Source organism: Lactuca sativa, chromosome 5, assembly GCF_002870075.4.
Source record: "Lactuca sativa cultivar Salinas chromosome 5, Lsat_Salinas_v11, whole genome shotgun sequence".
Classification (NCBI taxonomy): domain Eukaryota; kingdom Viridiplantae; phylum Streptophyta; class Magnoliopsida; order Asterales; family Asteraceae; genus Lactuca; species Lactuca sativa.
Genome location: NC_056627.2, coordinates 248642000 through 248661933, shown reverse-complemented (window position 1 = coordinate 248661933; position 19934 = coordinate 248642000). Strand labels below are relative to the sequence as shown.

The 19934-nt window shown below is 36.6% G+C and overlaps 1 non-coding gene across 1 annotated transcript; it reads right to left on the bottom strand.

Annotated features, from left to right (window-relative positions):
• Positions 1–900: 900 nt before the first annotated feature.
• Positions 901–1007, bottom strand: LOC128126505 (small nucleolar RNA R71). The gene has a single exon (XR_008224517.1). It is a non-coding gene; the product is annotated as a small nucleolar RNA R71 (small nucleolar RNA).
• Between the last annotated feature and the right edge of the window lie 18927 nt (positions 1008–19934).

The following is a 19934-nucleotide window of genomic DNA, read 5'->3' as shown; positions in this document are numbered from 1 at the left end:
TAAATTCTAATTCAATCGACCCTTTGTGTAAGATTCATCTTACGCAAAGTTAATTTCTGTTCAATTTTTGTTTAAGTAAAAAAAAAAAAAAAAAAAAAAATTTGTTCCTTTTTACGCGTTCTGATTTTCACGTGAACTCGCCGAGTGCATTCGCCCCGACTCGGCGAGTCTGACGCTGAATCAGATTAAATTCTTGTTCTGTTTTACGCGTTCTGTTTTGTTTTAAGTTGCAGTTAGTTCATGACCCGAGGATCTTCTACACCTCTAATTCCTCCTCTTGAAGATCCGGAAACCGCATTAAAAAGAAACAAGGGCAAAACCGTTGGAGAAACCACCTCTTCAAAGAACTCACCACTCAAAAACTTCAAATCCGTGTTTGGCAAGAAGAGGAGCAGCAAAGCAGGAGCATCCAGTGCGTCGTTGTCAACCGAAGATCCGATCCCGAAAGACACCGAATACGAGACCGAAGAAGAAAGCGAGCACACATCCGATATTGAAGAAGACTTAGCCACCGCAATGGCTAATATTGACGAGATCCCCATGGGGGAGTGGAAGAAAAGGATGCGTGATGACACCGGCCCGGGACTTGTGCAACCCGCAATCCCCGCTACCGCGACGTTCGAACTAAAGGGCCATATTCTCGCTCAACTCAAGGAGATACCATTTCACGGGAGAGATCATGAAGACGCCTATAAGCACTTAGATGAAGTAAATGACGTGGCGGATTACTTCAATGTACCTAATGTGCCCCGCGAGGTCCAGCTACTACGCATGCTTCCTGTCACGTTCAAAGGAGCTGCAAAGGATTGGTTGAAGTCACTCCCTCCCGGATCGGTCACCACATGGGCCAAAATGAAAGAAGAGTTCATTGACCATTTCTGCCCACCTTCCAAGATAGCAAAATTAAAGAAAGCCATTGCCAACTTCGAGCAACAACCCGGAGAATCTCTTTATGAAGCTTGGGAAAGGTACAAGAGCCTACTTAGAAATTGCCCACACCATGATCTAAATAGCCAACAGGAGGTCTCCATCTTTTATGATGGAGTAAATGTCACCACAAGGCAACTACTCGATTCACAAGGCCCGCTCACCCGAAAGCCACCTCCGGAAATAAAGGAATTGATTGAAGAATTCTCTAAGCACTCTAGAGAATACCACAACCCGAGGAATGAAGTGAGTCGTGGAGCAGTAAATTCGGTAAACGATGGTATGGCGGCGATAATAGCGAAACTCGATAGCCTAGACCGAAGAATGACGAAAATGGATCAAACGATCCATGCTATTAGGGTAGGATGCGAAAATTGTGGCGGCCCCCATCTTACAAAGGATTGTGATCGAGACGAGAATGGAAATAAAAAGGCTCAAGTATTTTATTCCAGTGGCGACAGATATGATGAAGACTGGAGGAAACCGAAGAAGGAGTGGCTCCCATACGAAGAGTACAGAAAGGCTAAGGAAGAAAAATATAAGCAGAGGGAGAGGGGTTATTATCAAAAGGAGGAACCGGTGACGGACAAGAAGACGAATTTAGAAGACATACTTACAAAATTTATAAGCGCGTCCGAGAAAAGGCATAATGATCATGATGTGGCAATGCAGGAAACCAAAAACATATTGAAGAATCAGCAAGCTTCTATTCTCAACATAGAGAAACAACTGGGCCAACTTGCACATCAAGTAAACGAAAGAAGACCGGGTCAACTTCCGAGCAACACCCAACCCAATCCAAGGAACGAGAACGTGAGCGTTATAACCTCCAGCAGTGAAGAAGAATTGGCAGAAACACTAAGGGTTTCCAAAGGGAAGGCAGAAAAGGAAGAAGAATCAGAACGAGAAGAACTCGATCCGACTCGCCGAGTCACCAAAATGGACTCGACGAGTCCAGTCGGGAAGGATAAAAATGCAAGTTTCCTGAAGACATACAACCCTCCTTTGCCATACCCATCCAGAGCCATTCCTTCAGAAAAAGTTCAAGCCTATAGAACCTTCATGGAGCATGTTAAAGCCTTACAAGTCAATATGCCTTTCGTGGACACAATGCTCCAAACTCCCAAATACTTTAACTTGCTTAAGGGTTTGTTTGCTGCCAGGAAAGATCTTGCTGAAGTCGCGGAGATATTGATGAATGAGCTACCTGAGAAGAAGGGTGATCCGGGTAATATAGTAATCCCGTGCCAATTTGGCAATGATGTTTCCACACGAGCTTTGGTTGATTCAGGGGCAAGCATTAATTTGATGCCTTATTCATTCTTTAAGAAGCTAAATTTACCAGCGCCAAAGCCGGTAAATATGAGAATCCATTTGGCAAATAAAACAATTATTCATCCGCAAGGCATATGTGAAAATCTCCTTATCAAAGTAGACAAGTTTATCTTCCCAGTAGACTTTGTGGTGGTGGAGATGAAAGAAGACCCCGAAATACCAATTATTTTGGGCAGAACATTCTTAAACACCGCATGTGCCCTAATTGACATATCCGAGACTACTTTGACATTAAGAGTGGGTGATGAGTCGGTGATGTTTAAAGCTAATCCAGAGATCAAGCAAGAAGAAGAAAAGCGAGAAGAAATCTCAATTATCCAACTAGATGATGAGGTATTGCAAAAAGAGCTTGATATTTTATTAAAAGAAGACTCAAGTAAGTTCACGCTACACTCAGAAGAAGTTTCAGATGCTAACAAAGACTTGGAGGAGCTAGAAAAGCTACTGGAAGAAGCCAACTCAGAAAACACTCCAGGAGTGATCGAACACTATCCGACTCGTCGAGTCGTCATAATGGACTCGACGAGTCCAGTCGATCTAGATAGAAACTTGACCAAAACTGATCTGTTTGTGAATAGTCCTTCACATACCCTGGTTTCAGTTACTGTTTATGAAGAACAATTGGCAGAAGAGGAAAAAGGAACGGAGGTGCAACACGCCAATGTGGCATGCATTGATACGATGCCATTTGGAAAAGGGTTAAGCACGGGAAAGAATGCAGGAATAAAGGATAGGGAGGAAGAAGCTGATCACCAATTCACCACTAAACCTAAAGCACGGACCATCATGAAATATGAAGTCATTAAATTTAAAGAGGAGGATGTTCAAGAATTGGTGAAAAAGAAGAGGGTAAAGCAGAAAAAGAGAAAAAAGAAAGCCCAACCAGCTGAGGATGATACAGCGAAAAAGAGAAGAGACGAATTGAAAAGGGCTTACAAGAAAAAGATTCACGCCTACAAGACCAAGTATAAACCACAAAAAGTGAGGCGTACATTCCCGATGCTTGAAGATGACAAAACGTAAATGGGAAGGAGTCTAGCTAATGACTCCTCAAAAAGAAGCGCTTGGCGGGAGGCAACCCGTTCAATAGAGTTTGCTTTCTTTTACTTTTTAGTCTTCTTTTTATTTTTCGTTTTAATTTCCATTCGTTTTTATTCTTAAATCTTCTAAATCATCGGGCATGTCTGCTTGAGAGTTGCATAGCCTAAGTGTGGGGTGAAATGATTCATAATAAACAGAAAATTTTGAAAAATATGAAAATTTTTTACTGACTCGCCGAGTCTGACCACGACTCGACGAGTCTACATGGATTCCAGAAAAGCGTTTAACTTCGCGACCAGACTCGACGAGTCTAACCACAACTCGACGAGTCGGTCTTATTTACAGAAAAAAAAATAATTTCGAAATTACTTTTACATCTGGTAAATAGGGTTTTAACCCTAAAAATTCAATTTCAACATCAAGTTTTTGGCCGCAAACACTCTTAAGCATTCAAAGCAATCTTCAAATCTTCTTCAATTTCTCAAGGTTTAAACTCAAAAGGTAACAACTTTCTTCTTGATTTCTAAAGAAAATGAGAGTATAAGGCCATCTATGCCTGCAATTGCATGTAAGAAACCCGTTTTTGAAAAAATAATGAAATTCTAGGGTTTCGATTTTTCATGAATATTGTTGTTTTGAATGCTTAGTTTGACCTTATTACTTAGTAGGAAGTCCTTGAACAAAAACCCTTGACAGAAATTACAAGTTTTAAGGTCCAATTTCATGCAACCCGTCGACTGACTCGTGCAGGTTACGTGACTCGTCGAGTCAGACATGGACTCGACGAGTCCAGTCGATTTACAGAAACCTTCCAGTTTTTAATTATTTTCTGTGTTTCTGGGTTTTGTGTGTTTACTATGCAGAAATCATGTTCAGAAGAGGACAATCTTCAACTGGTAGCCAAGGGGAGTTTCCATGGTTAAACTTCCCGCAAATCGAATCCCCTTCAACAATGAGGAAGTGGAAGAAGAAGCTCTCCGACATTAAGAAGAAGGAGGTGTATGTACCGAACAGAATTGATTGGGAATGGCTGCAGAGCGTTCGCTATGAAGAAGAACTAGCTCCTTACCTTTTGAAGGAGTTCCAACATGAAGGCAACAGCATGGTGTGTGATGGGTGGAGCCGGGTCTTCCGCATTCAAGAACCGGTTTATTTGGAGCTATGTTTAGAGTTCTTTTCCACGGTATCTTTTCATGGGAGAGTGGATGTGTATCACCCGACGAGCTTTACTTTTTGTCTTGGGGGCGAGTATCGTCAATGCTCGGTGGTGGATCTTGCTTGCCGGCTAGGGATCTATGATCAACCGTTGGTTGCTACGAACCTCTTTCGGGCTTTCTTGGCAAACACTCATATGGCGTTCCCCGATGGAGTCACGAGTACGGGTTGGTGGAATACCATAGGAAACAAAGTCTACATCCCGAAGTCCGCGCAGGAAGGGAGCATCCGATCCCCGACCCACCGCCTCATTCACCGCCTTATTTCCTCCACCATCAACCAGAGGAAAGACGATGACAAGGTTTCCAACCTTGATGTTTTCTACCTTTGGAGCATTATCACACCCGGCGTTTTTTGCAACATTCCATGGTGTATTGCTTCATACCTCTCAGCGGGTGCGGTCAAAGATCGCAAAACATCGCGCATCAATGGAGGCATGTTTGTCACCCGTTTGGCGAATTCATTCGGGTTGATGAACCGTGGTGCCTGGAACCTCATGACTTTGATCCCGACACCCCCATTTAATCCTATTCTTTTCCGCAGGGCCCGAATTATTGAAGACTATGGTGGTGGCCATTATGCCATCCCAAATGATGACCCGGTTGTAGGTCCTGAAGCACCGGGAAGGAGGGTGAGACCGAGAAGAGAAAGGGATATGGAGGATGAGCCGCCGGTGATTCCGGTAGAGAATGAAGATGTACCAATGGATTGGTACAACATAGAGATGAGGCGGATGCAAGACCAGATGGCGCGGGGGCTAAATTTTAGCAATCAATCCCACATACGACTTTTTGACCACTTCAATATTCCACATATTGATGGTGGGAATTATCCATATATTCCATCGTGGGACGAGAGGATTAGTGCACGCCATAGCGGAGCGGGAGGAAGTGGAGCCAATAACGATGATGAGGAGGATGAGGATTAATTTTTTGTTTTTGTGTTTAAACAATTTGCATTTTTATTTTGTTTTATTTTTGATGTGTATGCTTTAAGATATTATTTTGTTTAATAGTTGTTTGCTTTAAGTATTTTCAGGATTGCATTTTGATTGCTTAGGATGAGGTAAAGCATGGTTGTTTTTCGTGTGAGAGCGAGTCAAGGAAGCGAGTTTTTAACGTCAAAGTGTCAAGTCCGGTCTTAGGAGTATGAGCGATTGAGTCTGCATGTGAGGAAGCGTTAACGAAGTTGTTATGGACTCAAACAGTTGCAAAATACCAAAACTTTTCGTTCAGTGGCCTACTCGACGAGTGCACTAAGTAGACTCGCCGAGTCGCCTTGTATTTCAACATATTCTGAGAAGGCGCGCTGGTACTCGACGAGTCCATCATCAGACTCGACGAGACGATCTTTTTTTTGAGCCGAACGACTGCTGATTTGATGCTACTACTTATACCACTTACATCCTTCCACTTCCATATCCATTCTTGAAGATCTTATGCCGATTTTCGCATGTTTAGAGCGACCCACACGATACATGGATGAGATTGTTCCCATGTATGAAGTTTATTGAAGATGGAGTTAAATGAGAGTGATCAACCTATCCACTACTATCCCAGGGGAGTTTGTTCCAATTCTCTTCTTATTTTTATTGTTCTTTATCATGCATAGTATGCAATGAGGGCATTGCATCACATAAGTGTGGGGTAGGGGTTGGTTACATACTAGTCAATTTTTAAAAAAAAAAAAATTTGCATACCAAAGTATTATTTAGGATTTATTTAGGAAATTTTGGTAAAAAAATAGGATTTCATGTTAGGATTGTGTTAATAATTGCATGATAACTCAAATGTTTAGTTGAGCCTATATACGTTCTAGTGCATTTGTGGCTTCCTTATTCTAGTGAAATCATGGGACAAAAACACGACCTTGCTCAGCCTGAGGGATGCAATAGGTTTAGCAGCCTAAACCTGAAATGTATCCAGGAAGATTTTTATCATTAGCCAATAAAGGTTGAGATTGAGCGCCCCTGCTTAAGCATGTAGGATTTGAGTGAAAAAAAAAAGTGAGAAATACATGAAAAAAAAAAGAGAGAAAAAATTACAAGAAAAGTTATAAGAATTTTGGAGCATCAAAGTTAAGTATGAAGTTCAAAGATCAAAATTCCAAAGAAATCCAAAAAGTTGAAGATACCAAAAGCTAGTACAAGTTGGTGAATTCAAAGATATCAAAGATGAAATGTTCAAAGAAGTGAAGAATTCAAAGAATTCCATAGTGGTATCGGATAAATTGTAATTTTCTAGAATATGTATGCTTGGGTTGCTCGATTAAAAATACCTTGAGGTTAAGAGGTTTTCTGAGGATGGATTCGGAGGGTTGCATAAAATGAGCATAGTTCGGGGTGAGTGGGTGAATGTTTATGAGGATTGTGAGTATTTGGAATATGGGGGGTTCTTTAGGAAAAATTTTAGACACAAATGCATGCGTTGCGGTCTTGGCGTAATGGCTGGGTTGGATTGGAGTTATTATATGTGATTCTAATGTGTTAAAATTCAGTTTTGCTTGAGGGCAAGCAAAAGACAAGTGTGGGGTATTTTGATATGTGCATATTTAGTGTGTATTAAGTGTAGTTTATTATTCATATATTAGCTAAATTGTTGCATATTATGGACTAAAGGTACTTAAAAGTGTTAAATTGTGTTTTTCAGTCCAAAGATGAAGCTCGGAAGCGAAAGGAAGCAAGAGAAGCGGTTGAGAGCTCAAGAGTGGAAAGAAGAAAGAAAACAGCCAAAATAAGGCTTCTACTCGTCGAGTTATCTATTGACTCGACGAGTCCGGTCGCGGATTCAGAGAGATAAGCATTCGGAAGTCAAGACAGTTATCAGGTTACGTAGAATGTGAGAGGGACTCGACGAGTCACCACTTGACTCGACGAGTCTAACCGCTTATTTAAAGATAATTCCACAGATCGAGAAAGGGGAATTCTGGGAAGTTTCAGAGGTGTTAAGCTGCGAATAAGAAGCCAGAAGAACCCTAGAAGTCGACCAAAGAAGCTAAGATCCAATTCCGGGAGTAATTAAGGCGTAATTTCATCATTCTACTTAATTCTTTTGTTTTGTCAATATGATTAAGCAACTTGAACTTATTTATTTGCTGTTATTCACCTTAGTTATGAACTAATTTCTTTATACTTCTGTTTGGGGATACAAAGTTGACAATATGGTTTGATTGATTGGTAGGATTAATTCTAAGTTGGTGATTAATTGTTATTTTAGCTTGCTAAAGAACCTTGTGTATGAATGATAATTTATTTTCTGTTAATAGGAAGATAGTTAATTAGCATGAACATCTATTAATTATCAACCTCATATGATAAGTGACCACGAAATCATATGTCTAGGATTAATGAATATGAAACTAGGATTAATAAGTAAATTGAGTAGATTCATGTGCAAGCTTGTAAGATGACTATTGAACAAGAGGTTAATTAAAAGTAACAATTTAATTAGCTATTGCAAGTCTAACTTAACCCGAATAATTAATCTAGTAAATATAATTAAGTTAAGCAATTGGCCACTGTTTGAATTAGTTTATTTGCTAAGGATTAGGATAGTGAACACAACTTAATCACTTGAATCGGTAACCAACGAAAGAATTAATCCATTGCACTATTACCTTAAAAGCAACCATAAAGTTAACCGAGTTGAACTAAACAGAAGTTTCTTTCCCATTATTGAATCTAGTTAATTTGTTCTTTTCTAGCCTTGCATTAGTTTTGTTTAATAAGTTTCTAGTCTTGTAAAACTAGAGAAAAACCCTTATTTGCTAAAGTAATTTAGATAGAATTAGTTTTTAATTTAATTTGCCGTTCCCTGTGTTCGATACCCTACTTGCTTGAACTATACCACAATTGATAGGTTCACTGCCTTTTGTGTGTTATTTGATAATTAAAGTAGGATTAAAACTAAGTGAGTTTTACACACATCAAGTTTTTGGCAAAAACTTGATGTGTGTAAAACCAACTAGTTTTAATCCTACTAACTTAAATACAAAGTCAAACACACGAAAGGCAGTGTACCTATCGATTAGCAGTTTAGTTCAGGTAAGTAGGGTATCGAACACAGGGAACGGTAAACAATTAAAATAAATGCTAATATTATCTAAATAAAACAATTAATAGAAAAGGGGTTTTCTCTAGTTTTGCAAGACTAGAAACTTAAACAAACTAATTCAACTAAATAACTAAAGCAACAACTACTTCACCAAATTTGGATAAAATGTTTCTATTTAGGTTCAACCAATTCACTCCTATGATTATTTGGATTTACGTTGTATTAATTGCTATTGGTTACCAATTATAATGGTTAGGTTCATGTTCATTACTCCTAACCCTTAGACAATTAACTAATTTAAGCAGTGATCAAGTGTTTAAACTAATTAATTCCCTAGATTAACGATTTGGATTCAATAAGATTTGTAATGGTTAATTAAGTTATCAATTCAATTAACCTCTTGTTGATGGTTTCTCAAACAAGCTCACACATTAATCTTCCTATTTTCTTATTAATCTTAGTTTCATAATCATTACTTCTAAGCATATGTTTTAGCATTCACATAGACATATGAGGTTAACAATTAAGTGATGTTCATGCAACCTAATTGCCTTCCAATTAACAGAAAATAGTAGTGATTAATACATAAGGTTCTTTAACAAACTTAATTTAATAAATCACCAATAGACAATTAAGCAAAAATTAATAATTAAACCATAGGAGTTCTTTGGTATTCCCCAAACAGAAACAAAAACGAGTTTAGCTCATAGTTGCAGTAGAAACAAGCATAAAAACAAAGTTTATGAAAGCAAACATGTTTAATTCCTAAGTCTAAGTGGTAGAATTAACCTAATTGCTTGAATTCTTCCAACTCTTGAAGCTTAGGGTTCCTTAGCGCCTTCTGAACCTTTTAGTCGCAGCTAATCCTTCAAAAATCGCCAGGAGTTCCTTCCCCTTGGATAAAGATTTGATTTTTATAGATATCTCAAAACAGAGTGTACTCGGCGAGTACATATGTCCTACTCGCCGAGTAGGTGTATAGTTATCCGTCTTGGATCAGGAATCGTAGCTATCTTCTGGAACACTCGCGTGTACTCGCCGAGTAACGCCGTCTACTCGCCGAGTACGTTCCGAATCAGCATTTTCTCAAAACACAAAAGTCGTCCGAAATTGTGTGTACTTTTCAGAACATTTTGAATCTCGTCAATCGGAGTTACGGTTCATGAGATATGGCCAAAACACTGACGAGGGGTCAAGCTGTCCAGCAACATCCTTCTTTCTTCAAAATCCAAGATCCAAGCCTCCAATTGCTAGTTCCGCTTCATTTTCCACCCGAGCATGTAATTGTTGCTAAAAAATGAAATTATAAACTAATTAAGCACCTTTTGTTCATTAAATGAGACAAAAACAACATAAAGTATTAAGATAATGCATGAATTTTATAACTAAATATGCTCATATCAAAATACCCCACACTTGACTTTTGCTTGCCCCCAAGCAAAACTGAATTTTAGTACATTAATATTACATAAGACAATCCCAATCGAACTCAGCCATTATGCCAAGACCGCAACGCATGCATTTGTGTCTAAAATTTTCCTAATAACCCCCTATACTCCAAATACTCACAATCCTCATAAACATTCGCCCACTTTTTCCGAACAATGCTCATTTTATGCATCCCTCCGAATCCATCCTCAGAAATCCTCTTAACCTCAAGGTATTTTTGGTTGAGCAACCCAAGCATACATAATCTAGACAATTACAATTTATGATACCACTATGGAGCTCTTTTAGAATTCTTCACTTCTTTGACATTTGATCTTTAATTTCTTTGAATTCACCACCTTGTTGTTTGATTTTTGGTATCTTCAACTTTTTTTTTTCAGAACTTTGATCTTTGAACTTCATACTTAACTTTGATGCTCCAAAAATTCTTCAAACTTTTCTTGTAATTCTCTCTCTCTTTTTTTTATAACATGTAACTCACTTTTTTTTTTCACTCAAAACCTACATGCTTAAGCAGGGGCGCTCAACTTCAACCCTTATTGGTTAGCGATAATAGTTTTCCTGGATACATTTCTGGTACACGATGCTAAACATATTGCATCCCTCAAACTAAGCGAGGTCGTGTTTTTGTCCCATGATTTCACTGGAATAAGGAAGCCACAAATGCACTAGAACGTATATAGGCTCAACTAAACATTTGGGTCTTCATAGAATCATCAACATAATACTAGCATGGAATCCTAATTACTTTTACCAAAATTTACTAAATTAAGTCCTAAGCAACATTTTTGGTATGCAAAATTTTAAAATTATACCTAAAATAGGATTCTAATTCAACTAATATGACCAACCCCCTACCCCACACTTAATTCATGCAATGTCCCCATTGCATGCTATGCATGATAAAGAAAAATAGTAAAGTAAAGAGGGAATTGGAACAAACTCCCCTGGGATAGCAGTGGCGAGGCTGATCGTCTTCAATTTAGCTCCATCTTCAATTAACTTTAGACATGGGAACAACTTTTCCATGCCTTGGGTGTCAAGTATCGTGTGGTATAGCTCCAAATGTAGACGAAAAAAAACTCTCGGAAACGCTCGGAAAATGTTCTTCAAAGGTGTAGCCAATTGTCGTATCAAATCATCAGCTTGAGATACAAAATAAGGATCAACTCGTCGAGTCTGTAGGGTGGCTCGCCGAGTTGTAGCGTAATACTGGCAGAAGTCGAGTTTTATACTGGGACTCGTCGAGTAGGTAAGTGCACTCGCCGAGTCCATCGTTGTATAAAGAAAATGTTTATGCTCCAGGTCCGATTCTGATGTGTGTGGGGAATATTAAATTGATACTTTCCCCATTTTTTCTTTAGTAAATGAGCTCTTAATAACCTCTTTCATCACCGGACTCATAGCTTGACTCAAAACTTCGTTTCCTCTCTCGCCTAGACTCAATTTCTCGCTTCATTTAGCCTTGACTCTAGACCCTCACATGCATCCTTACACTCAAACTGAAAAGATCAAAAACAAAAACCAAGTAATAAAAAAACATTAAAATAAAAAAAATCCTAAATTATCCTTAAACACTAGAAGTTTATAAAGAAAAAGAAAAGCAAACTCTAATGACGGGTTGCCTCCCGCAAGCGCTTCTTTTTGTGCGAGTCTTGAGCTGGACTCTCAACTTAATAAACTTCCAATATACTCAATGCCAATCCACCCATTGCATTGAATATTTTCTTTGGACCAATTTGTAAAATTTGGCTCTTTGCTTCAAAAATTGGCCAAACGAGCTTCAATTCATATAACCCAAGAATATTAACAAAGGTTGGAACCGGTTGGATACTAATCAAAAATGGATCGTGCTTCAGAACTTTCTCCAAAGTTGGAGTCGTCACCCCATGCTTCGAAACACAAACCGGAAGAACAGGGGACCATGTCGTGGTAAATTGGTAATGGTCAAACCACAGCTTGGTTCCTGCAATTCAGCTTGTTCTTGTTCTTCGTCTGACCTCTCTGCTAGCAACCTTTGCAGCTCCTCCAAGTCTCTTTCTGGATTAAATTCATCATCTTGTAACTCTAGCTCTTGTGACTCGGATTGTTCTTGTTCGTTAGACAAGAAGTTATCTAACCTTCTTCCAAATTTCTTCAAATCATCATCTGAGTCATAATCCTCATCTTCCTGCACTACTTCCTCAAGAAAAGCATCAAAAGCATCGAGATTTGGAAAATACATAATAAATCAAAATTAAAATTAAAATAAAAAAACTAATCAATAAAATAAAAACGATAACAATTAGCAAATAAAATTAACTATTTGAACCGTTCCCCGGCAACGGCGCCAAAAACTTGATGTGTGTAAAACTCACTTAGTTTTAATCCTACTTTAATTATCAAATAACACACAAAAGGCAGTGAACCTATCAATTGTGGTATAGTTCAAGCAAGTAGGGTATCGAACACAGGGAACGGCAAATTAAATTAAAAACTAATTCTATCTAAATTACTTTAGCAAATAAGGGTTTTTCTCTAGTTTTACAAGACTAGAAACTTATTAAACAAAACTAATGCAAGGCTAGAAAAGAACAAATTAACTAGATTCAATAATGGGAAAGAAACTTCTGTTTAGTTCAACTCGGTTAACTTTATGGTTGCTTTTAAGGTAATAGTGCAATGGATTAATTCTTTCGTTGGTTACCGATTCAAGTGATTAAGTTGTGTTCACTATCCTAATCCTTAGCAAATAAACTAATTCAAACAGTGGCCAATTGCTTAACTTAATTATATTTACTAGATTAATTATTCGGGTTAAGTTAGACTTGCAATAGCTAATTAAATTGTTACTTTTAATTAACCTCTTGTTCAATAGTCATCTTACAAGCTTGCACATGAATCTACTCAATTTACTTATTAATCCTAGTTTCATATTCATTAATCCTAGACATATGATTTCGTGGTCACTTATCATATGAGGTTGATAATTAATAGATGTTCATGCTAATTAACTATCTTCCTATTAACAGAAAATAAATTATCATTCATACACAAGGTTCTTTAGCAAGCTAAAATAACAATTAATCACCAACTTAGAATTAATCCTACCAATCAATCAAACCATATTGTCAACTTTGTATCCCCAAACAGAAGTATAAAGAAATTAGTTCATAACTAAGGTGAATAACAGCAAATAAATAAGTTCAAGTTGCTTAATCATATTGACAAAACAAAAGAATTAAGTAGAATGATGAAATTACGCCTTAATTACTCCCGGAATTGGATCTTAGCTTCTTTGGTCGACTTCTAGGGTTCTTCTGGCTTCTTATTCGCAGCTTAACACCTCTGAAACTTCCCAGAATTCCCCTTTCTCGATCTGTGGAATTATCTTTAAATAAGCGGTTAGACTCGTCGAGTCAAGTGGTGACTCGTCGAGTCCCTCTCACATTCTACGTAACCTGATAACTGTCTTGACTTCCGAATGCTTATCTCTCTGAATCCGCGACCGGACTCGTCGAGTCAATAGATAACTCGACGAGTAGAAGCCTTATTTTGGCTGTTTTCTTTCTTCTTTCCACTCTTGAGCTCTCAACCGCTTCTCTTGCTTCCTTTCGCTTCCGAGCTTCATCTTTGGACTGAAAAACACAATTTAACACTTTTAAGTACCTTTAGTCCATAATATGCAACAATTTAGCTAATATATGAATAATAAACTACACTTAATACACACTAAATATGCACATATCAGTCCCCATGGTCGGTTGAAAGACCGAAGGGGTAGGCCAGCACCCAGATATGCTAGGTTGTATGTGATTATGCGTTTATAGGCTATGGTATTATGTAGTAGTGGTAGGGGTGAAATAGTCTCCGTAACCGGTTGAAAGAGACCGACGGGGTAGGCCAACACCCATATATGCTAGGTGGTTATCGGTTGAAATAGACCAAAGGGGTAGGCCAGCACCCTGATATGCTGGGTGATCACCGGTTGAAAGAGACCGAAGGGGTAGGCCAACACCCATATATGTTAGGCAGTATGTTTATTGTATGGTATGTGGTATGATGGGGGAACTCACCAAGCTTTGTGCTTACGATTTTCAGTTTTGGTTTCAGGTACTTCTTCTTCGAAAGGAGTCGACATGATTGCAACACATCACACCATGATTTTCACACATGAGATCTTTGGGAGTTATACTCTGATGATGTTTTATTATGACACTAGGTTATAACCCGTGAAAACCACGGGTCAAAAGAAAAAATAATTTTATAATTCAAATAGATATGAAACATCAAATATTTATTAAATTAAAAAGATATAAATTTTGTTTAGAATATTATATTGATTATTTAAAAAAAACATAAAAACTATAAATTTACTAAGATTCATTTACATACAAAATAAAATTTTTATTTGTTTATGTATTTAAATTTAAATCGGTGAGCATGAATGTCCAACATTTAACAAAATATAAGTATAATTTTAAAGCAACTCGTATACTTTGCAAAGTATCATTACAACAATCAAATTGTCAACCACTTTTGACCAAAAGCAAACTAATATTAATTAATGATTTGACCATTTTATAGTAGAGACCATCCATTCAAAGATCAAGTTATGTTATGATATAATAAGTAAGTTAACTAATTTATTTGTAAACCATCCACAATATATGATCGTAAATGAATATAATGATTCCACTAAAAGAAAATTGTATTATGAAAAAAATGCAAGTAGTATTAGCTAAACTATCTAAAATATTTATAAGTATAATGGGCTAATAAGAAATAAACTCAATGGTAGAATGCTACGATTGGATATATTATCCAAAGTACAATGCTATAAATTGAAGAAAAGAAAACATTAAAGTAAAATGTTAGATAAAGGCATGGATAAAATTATATGAATAACTTCTAAAATTCCATTTGTTTTTAAATAATATATTATCTTCGATCACCCACTTTGTTACCTAAAATACTATAGGATTATCCCAAAAGATAACTTAAGGAGTAACACTATAAATGAACATGTCAACCATGATCTCTTTCTCTATTTTATGCTTATCTTAACATGAAATTGAAGATTTATTTCTTACAAAAAATAAAGTCATTTGTTAGCTTAGGTACTTTACAGATGAATTTGATGATCAAAGAAATAAGATTCAAAGCATATTCCGCAAACCACCTTCAAATTATAAATAAATAGGAGGCAAATATTAGGCTTTACACTTCAAGTACATAAGTAATCATCACTCTTTCCATTATTCCACATATATACACAAATTAGCAAATACACCAACTCTTTTGTACCAAAAGGAGTTTTAAAGAAAAACTGGTGCAAATGCACCTACACCATATTTAATCGCATTAATGGAGTAAAATGCCCTTATGTTCCAAAACCTATAAAGTATCTTGTAGGGCTGCAAATTATTCCTTGTGTTTATGTGCTGAGAATATGAAGAGATCAAAAGGAATATCCCATGCTTGGAATCTAAGCACTTCCATTTGGAAGAATCTTAAAAAATTAAGATGCATTAATTAATTGTCAAAAATAAAAAAATTATTATTATATATATATATATATATATGTGTGTGTGTGTGTGTGTGTGAAAATGACTTAAGTACTAACCTTTTCATCTTTCTCATTCTTGTTGCATCAGCTACTGTTTTAACCAAACAAATAGGAAGAGGAAAGCTTATAAACAGCAATATTAAAAGTCAAAAACATTGTTTGACTTTTCTTTATACAAAATAATGAGTAAACTGCAAAATTAGTCCTTATGATTTATAATGTTCTTTTGGTTTGGGTTTAAAAATGAATTTATTTTCATTTTTGATCCTTATTTGAAGGTTTTGGTCCCTCGCTTTAACTCTATGAATTAGAAACTTGTGAGTACAGATAAAGTGAACGATTTACCCTCCATTTTAGATTTCTATTTAGAGTAAATGACACTTTGGTCCATGAGTTATGAGTATAGTTTATTTTTGCATTTTTGGTCCCAATAGGTCTTCTCTTGCAATTTTGATCCTTATTATTTGAGTTTTTGGTCAATGTTCCAAGTAAAATGATTATTTTGATCCTTGAATAATGTTGCCTTTTGCAATTTGGTCCCAAAAATATAGTCATATTATTTTGAACAGGGACAAAAAAAAATAATTACAAAATAGTCATTTTACCAAAAATGCAAGAGAAACATTTTAGGACAAAAATAGCAAAAAATCGGCTAACCTCGGGACAAAAAAACATAATTTACTATTTTATTCATGATTATTATCATTACAATTTTTATTATTATTACTTTAAAATATCATTAACCCAAATATATAACAGGGGTAAAATGGTCATTTTATCAATACATAACAGTTTACACTTCATTTATTTTTCTTTTTACATATACATAAAGATGATATCAAAGCACATGGTTTTTGGATCTTACTCTTAAACCAGCCAGAGATAAGCTCAAGCACATGTTTTATTGCCTTATCATGTAAACATGACCAAAAAACCAAGAAAAAAAATGAAGTTAGATCTTGACTCGACAATAATCCAAAGTGATGAGAAAAAAATGCATAAACGCTAAAACTATGAAAAATAGGCAAAATGAAATTTCTAAATAGTATGTAACATGTATCTTGATTGTTAAAGACTTGAAATGAAAATATCTAATAAGAGGCATACCTCTACAACATCAATGAATCATGTTTCCTGTAAAATACACATGCCGACTTTATGTTTTGTACAATCATATTAACACAACAATAGCTAGGAAAATTGATTATTTCAAATAACCAATTCCCTTTGCACTATACGGACAATTAAAGTACTGGAATAAAAATACCACAAAATTGGGTCGGAAGTGGTGTAACACTCTTCATTTTCACTTGCATCATCGATTCCAACCTCCTCCTCTCCATGAAACTCACATGCGAAATAAAAAGATTAAAAAATAAATGAGAAAGTAAAATCAAGAACTCAAATTTCAAAGAAGAAGAAGAAGATATGATACAGCTTGCAACTAATAATATCATATCCACCAATTAATGCATTCGTGGATAAGAACTTCTTTGAGGCATTTCAACAAACAAGTTTTAGGCATCTAACATGAGCTCACATATATATTTATAAATCTAACCCCTCACCATCCCTTAGTCCATTAAATTTTGATTTTGTGATAGGAAATCAAGTCATTATACATTAGAACATACTGATTTTGTAAACTACTTCAAATTGCTATTTCAAAAAAAATCATCATATATTAAGCAAAAAGTAGGTTTTTGAATGTACCCATTCAACTGAAATTCCCAAGCAGAAGTTCAAAACTAAAGCAATGAAAATATGAAATATCGGATATTAGGTTACCAATTTCTCATAACCTTTATCTCTTCATTCATGAATTTAGGACTTAGAACAACACAAAAAAGTTGATGTGATGTTGTGGCGGTGGGCCTCCAATGAGATGGCCGACTGTTGATGAGGCAGCAACGTAATGGCGAAGTACAGTGATGTCGATGACCCTTCACCAAGAGAATGAGAGGAACAGGAAGAAAAAATAAACATTCAATCGTTTAGAGGGAAGAGGATTAGAGTTTAAGAGAAAATCTACCTTCAGGAATAGGTGATCTAGTTTGTCACCTCTAAAGTTTCCAAATATGATATGGATTCCTCAAACACATCTCCATAAGCCTGAGGGCATCCTATGACGCCCGAAAATTTCAAAATTAGATGTAGAAATTTCATTATCGGCTTTAGTATCAGATAAAACACATAAACAAAGCATCTTACATTGTTACATCTTTCGGTTGAATAAAAAAAATACAGCAGCACCACAAACACGTTCACTTCTAATAGATGGATGAAGAGACCATAATCTTGATGTTTGTGGACTGTGTATCATGTTCATAGACACTAAGAAGTTAAAGAAGGAAGCGTGACGCCCTAGTTTATAGGAATTGATTTGGAGATGATTCGTTTCAAAACCCTAGCTTCCTCTAAAAGCGGCTGACTTGTAATTGTTTATCAGATAAAACGAAACCGTATGTAGAGGAAATTTAGGGAATTTCATAGCTTGAAAATGAGCGGGAAAAATCGATTGGGTGGGGTCTTAGAGGATGCCACTTGGCAAAAAAGTACTTATTTATTAGATTAGTGGATGTTTGATTTTTGACATATTGGTTTTGATATGGATGACACGATGGATGTTTTTATGCTAATGGTTTTATAATTTCTTAATTAAAAATGAAATTTTCGGTCTTGAATTTTGGGATGTTACAATTCCTAGTTAGGGACTAAGAGTAGGTATGAAATATGTATAATCATCAGTCTTAGGGTACGGTTTTTGAGGTTTAGACCGAGGGGGTACCCGGTTTGGGAAGTATATTGATGAAGTTGATACGTGGTTGTAAATTTGAGAGTTCCTGATTTGAATGGTTCTCTCTGGACCCTGGGTCTTTCAGTTCTGGTTATGGTTGGGCATTTTCAAGTTAAGGAGTTGTTGGTCGGCAGTTGCGGGCTTCCAAGTGGTTCCTCGAATTTTCTTTATATGAAGCCTTAACTTTGAGGTGGTTAAGGGAGTTTTTGAATATATCGATGTTGTTCTCTACAATGGCTTTCTACTAGAGACTCGCGTGGGGAAGAGGGTTTAACGATAGTGGATAACAAGTCAAAGCTTGGGACTTCTGGATTTCGGGAAAAGTAGTAATGGATTTCTTTTACGTGTATAAAAAATAGTGGGTCAATGATTTATTATTAGTCAGGATATGTAGTTCTTCCATATCTTAACCGTTTTAAGGGTCCTAAGGCATAAAGTTGGCAACTTTATGCCTTTTCCTGCCATAAATGCTCCCAACAACCCATTCCATCACATTAAGACCTTTCCAAGGGTCTTAACTCATGCATGGAGCCATAGAAGTCATCAAGTTAACATTTTTATGCCATAACCAAGTCAAAGGACCTCAAATCAAACCTCCCTAACCTCTGGAGTTGCCCAAACTCCTAATAGAGGATTTATGGACTCAAAAGTGGACTTCTAAAAACCATAACTCAAGAAGCAAGAAGGATAAGCAAGGTGAAAGCTTTTTACCTCCACAAGCTTCCCAAGCTGCTCCAAATGCAAGATCCAAAATCATTTCCTATGCTCAAAGCTTGCTTCCACTTCCTTCTCTTTGATAACACACCAAAAATGAGGTATTTGAGGCACTTCCAAGCTCAATAGTTGCTCACAAGGGATTTTAGGGTTGTAGGTACGTTTGAAAGTATTGGAGGTTGGTTAAGGTAAGGTCCAAATGACTTAATGACGTTTAAATATGGGCCTTGCCCTAAAATTAGGGTTTTAGACTCGAGCCACGTACGCCCCGCGCACGTGGTGCATGCCCACGATCAACTTTCCCCAAGTACGCTTAGTGTACACCTATGTACGCCTAACGTACTAGGGACCCATTTGCAAAGAAAACTCATTCTAAGAGAGAGAATGGTAATACCTGAATTTCGATCGTTACAGCTTCATGTTGGGAGTTTGGAAGTGTGTTGGGACTTTGGTGTCAGCAATCGTAGGAGCAAATATTGAGATCCTATGGCTCGTTGGGGATACTTCAGGTATAGGTTGGATCACTCCGGACACACTCAAGATCATCTTCTTTAACTGCTGAAGTTCCCTGGCCATGACCGGTCTTTTTTTTCAATTTCTAGAGCTTATTCTTTATCGAAAAAAAAAAATCTAAAAATATCTAAATTCATATATTAACATTGTGAATGTGAAAAATATTTTTCGTATTCACCGTGTAAATCCGGATTCACGTTGTGAATTTTCGAAGATTCACATTGTGAATTTGACGTAAAAAAAATCGAATTTTATATCATTGGAAAAAGGATAAAATATTATGAATTTCTGTATTTTTAGTTTTTTTTAAAAAAAAAATAAGTTCTAAAAGTTGATAAAAAGA